At 35.5% G+C, this 4620-nt stretch overlaps 1 pseudogene; it reads left to right on the top strand.

Annotated features, from left to right (window-relative positions):
• The first annotated feature begins 2511 nt into the window (after window positions 1-2511).
• Window positions 2512-3281, top strand: LOC114196891 (ferritin heavy chain pseudogene; annotated as a pseudogene).
• Window positions 3282-4620: the final 1339 nt, after the last annotated feature.

The raw sequence follows: 4620 nt of genomic DNA, 5'->3' as shown, positions 1-4620 counted from the left end.
ACATACTTCTCTTTTCCTATGTAGTTGTATCTATATATGTGAATGTATGTCTCATTCACTTTATTTCACATGTACTTTCCATACTATGATTTCTTAATAATTAATTAAAATCACATTAGATATTGACTAGACTGCTAGTGTTCATTGTCTACCACAGATGTCTTATAAATTTGGATAATTCATGGTTTGAGAATGTTTTAGGATGATTAGGTGGGCGTGAGGGCTCTCATTAGGTTCTGTGAAAGAATTTCATGTGTCAGTCACTTCCAGATAGGAATAAGTCTTAGCTTTAAGTGTGTGTGCTGAGAAGAAGGTCTTGCCTGGACTTGTCTTTTTTTCTTTTTCCTTCCCTTCCCTTCCCCCTTCACATTTCCTTCCTTCCTTCTTTCCTTCCTTCCTTCTTCCTTCCTCCTTCCCTCCCTCAATCTTTCTTTCTTTCTTTCTTTTCTTTCTTTCTTTCTTTCTTTCTTTCTTTCTTTCTTTCTTTCTTTCTTTCTTTCTTTTTCTTTCTTTCTTTCTTTCTCTTTTTCTTTCTTTCTTTCTTTCTTTCTTTCTTTCTTTCTTTCTCTCTCTCTCTTTCTTTCTCTCTCTTTCTCTCTCTCTCTATCTTTCCTGTCTTCTTTCTTCCTTTCTTTTTCTTTCTCTTTAATTTTTCTTTCTTTCTCTTTCTTCTTTCTTTCTTCTTTCTTTTTAATCTTTCTTTCTTTCTTCTTTCTCTCTCTTTCTTTTTAATTTTTCTTTCTTTCTTTCTTTCTTTCTCTCTTTTTTTCTCTTTCTTTCTTTCTTTCTTTTTTTAATAGGTCATTGGACACAAAATTGAGCCTCTCCTTTGCTATATGACAGTCTTCTAGGACCATGGAACTCTCATGTTACATTTAGGAATTAAGAAACACTTGCTTGTGACATTCAAGTATTTTTCAATACTGAGGCATGTTAAGCTGGAGTTTTGGTAAAACTTGGCAGTGTTGTGGGAAGTTGAAAGAAAACTATATTCATCTACAATGGGAATCAGTACAAGAAAGTATCCTAAAGAATTCTAGGGACTCTGGATCAGCAAAGGTTAGTTATATGGAGAATAAGCAGCAAATGACAACTACCATAACTAATTTATAAAAAATATAGGAATGAACCCCCCAAAATATTATGCAAAAATTCAAAAGTATTTTAACATCCTCACAGGATGATTGCACTGGTAAGCAGGAACCATTTTTCACTTTATAGCTTCATATTCTAAGATATTTTTTATAGAAATTACTTTTTTGTCATAGAAATAAATTATAAAATATAATTTACTTTAAAGAAACTCACATTATAGACAACTTTCAAACCAATCTATTTAGTAGCTTTGAACCAAACTATACTCATCTACTTGGGTGTATGCTCTATGAAAAGTCAAAATAATAATATATAATAATAATAACAATTCTATTGAATTTTAGACCAAAATCCATAATATTATAAAGTATTATGGCAATAGAATCTTCAAGATAATAATGTGCTTTCATCAGATTTTTAAATAATGACATTAGTTACAACCACTATTTCTATTCTCCAACAATAATTTTTAAACTTATTTAAATCAAATACTCAGACAATTATAACTAATTACATATAGCAGTTGCCCAAATATTGAATAAATATTTGAATTTCTCTTCAGATGTCTGGAATAATATCTATATCACTTTTATTACCTGTTAATACATATACTCTTCTTAAGATAGTCAAAACGTGTACCCTCTATGGTTCAATTATTTCTTCAATTTCAACAAGTTTTATGGAATGCTTAACATGTGTTTAGCTTGTGTGGACTAAAGCACAAAAGATATATGGAATGATGGTTTCCATCCAGAAAAGAGAGCAGCTCTAAACATGGAGTTACATGATTAGAGAAGATTTGACTTAATATATGATCTTAATCATATATTTACAAAAGCAAAATGATTAATGAAAACACTTGACTGCTTTTCTAAGCTCAAACTACATTTACTTTTGTAGTAGTATTGTTAAAAACTCTTCCCCTAAAGAAAGTGAAATAAAATCAAATCTATAGTCTTTCTAATTATTTTTAACTGGAAGCTGCTCCTTCCTTCTTTATGTGTGTGTGTGAAAAAAATGCAGTTTATATATATATATATAAGCAAGGAACAAATAGGTATAATACAACAAATAGGTAATCTTACATATGAGAGTATAGTATAAATTAGTGGTGTTTGTGAAATATATCAAGTATCAATATAACAAACTTATCCAAAGTGGGAGTTAATGAGTCCAAAATTAAGCTTTAAAAGTCGTTTTTATATGATGACTTCATTATTACCCTATCAATACATTCATTATTACCCTATCAATACATTTTAAACGTTGTTTCTACTTTTGACCTAAATGCCAAAATTTAAGATATCTACAATAAAAATTCCTCCTTGAACTTAAGTAAGAATTCCTACTGAGAGTCTCCGCCGAGAGTCGCCGCGGTTTCCTGCTTCAACAGTGCTTGGACGGAACCCGGCGCTCGTCCCCCACCGGGCCGGCCGTTCAGAGCCAGCCCTCCGCCATCTCTTCGTCGCGCCCTCGGACCGCTCCAAGGCCCCCGCCGCCGCTCGCCGCCGCCTTTTCTCAGCCGCCGCCATGACGACCGCGTCCCCCTGGCAGGTGCGCCAGAACTACCACCAGGACTCTGAGGCCGCCATCAACCGCCAGATCAACCTGGAGCTCTACGCCTCCTACGTCTACCTGTCCATGTCTTACTACTTTGACCGCGATGATGTGGCTTTGAAGAACTTTGCCAAATATTTTCTTCACCAATCTCATGAGGAGAGGGAACATGCTGAGAAACTGATGAAGCTGCAGAACCAACGAGGTGGCCGAATCTTCCTTCAGGATATCAAGAAACCAGACCGTGATGATTGGGAGAACGGGCTGAATGCAATGGAGTGTGCATTACATTTGGAAAAGAGCGTGAATCAGTCACTACTGGAACTGCACAAACTGGCCACTGATAAAAGTGACCCCCATTTGTGTGACTTCATTGAGACTCATTACCTGAATGAGCAGGTGAAATCCATCAAAGAATTGGGTGACCAGGTAACCAACCTGCGCAAGATGGGGGCTCCCGAATCTGGCATGGCAGAGTATCTCTTTGACAAGCACACCTTGGGAAACAGTGATAGTGAAAGCTAAGCCTTAGGCTGTCTTCCCATAGCCACAAGGGTGACTTCCCTGGTCACCAAGGCAGTGCATGCATGTTGGGGTTACCTTTACCTTTTCTATAAGTTGTACCAAAACATCTACTTAACTTCTTTCATTTGTACCATTCTTCAAATAAAGTAATTTGGTACCCAAAAAAAAAAAAAAAAAAAAAAAAAAGAATTCCTACTGAAACTGTAACTGAATTTAGGTGATTATATGTAGAAAAGAAATGTAGTTTTTTGGTTTTGGTTTGGTTTCAAATGTTTATTTAAATTCCAGTTCTTAACATACAGTGCAATATTAGTTTCAGGAGGAGAATTCAGTGATTCATCACTTACATACAACACCCAGTATTCATCACAACAAGTGCCCTCCTTAATACACATCACTCATTAAACCATCCCCCCACCCACCTCCCTTCTAGCAACCCTCAGTTTTTTCTATATAGTTAAGAGTCTATTTTATGACTTGGCTTGCCTCTCTCTTTTTCTCCCCCTGTGTTAATCTGTTTTGTTTCCTAAATTCCATATATGAGTGAAATCATCCAGTATTTGTCTTTCTCTGACTGACTTATTTCACTTAGCCTAATACACTCCAGCTCCATCCATATCATTGCAAATGACAAGATTTCATTCCCTTTTATGACTTTGTAGATACAGATATTGATACCTACATCTACACCTATATCTATATCCTACATCTTCTTTATCCATCCATTAGTCAATGGACGTTTGGGCCCTTTATATAATTTGGCTATTGTTGATAATGCTGCTATAAACATCGGGGTGCATGTACCCCTTCAAATTAGTATTTTTGCATCCTTTGGGCAAATACCTAGTAGTGAAATTGCTGGGTTGTAAGGTAGTTCTATTTTTAACTTTTTGAGGAACTCCCATACCGTTTTCCAGAGTGGCTGTACTACTTTGTTTTGCCAAAAACAGTGTTAAGAGGTTCCCCATTCTCTGCATCTTTACCAACACATGTTTCCTGTATTGCCAATTTTTGTCATTCTGACAGGTGTGAGGTGATATCTCATTGTTTTGATTTTTATTTCCCTAATGATGAGTGATGCTGAGCATCTTTATATGTGTCTGTTAGCCATCTGTATGTCTTCTTTGGAAAAAAATGTATATTCATGTCTTCTGCCCATTTCTTAACTGGAGTATTTGTTTTTTGGGTTTTGGGTTTGATTAGTTATTTAATATTTTGGATACTAACCTTTCATTAGATGTCTCATTTGCAAATATCTTCTCCCATTCCATAGGTGGCCTTTTAGTTTTGTTGATTGTTTCCTTTCCTGTACAGAAGCTTTTTATCTTGACAAAGTCCTAATAGTTTATTTTTGCTTTTGTTTATCTTGCTCCAGGAGACATATCTAGAAAGAAGTAGCTATGGTTGATGTTAAAGAGGTTGCTGCCTGTTTTGTCCTCTAGG

Source organism: Eumetopias jubatus, unplaced genomic scaffold (genome assembly GCF_037043125.1).
Source record: "Eumetopias jubatus isolate StellerSeaLion01/CBP00866 unplaced genomic scaffold, mEumJub1_p1.0 scaffold_2, whole genome shotgun sequence".
Taxonomy (NCBI): Eukaryota; Metazoa; Chordata; class Mammalia; order Carnivora; family Otariidae; genus Eumetopias; species Eumetopias jubatus.
The sequence above is the reverse complement of the archived record's forward strand: the minus strand, read 5'-3'. Positions and strand labels throughout refer to the sequence as shown.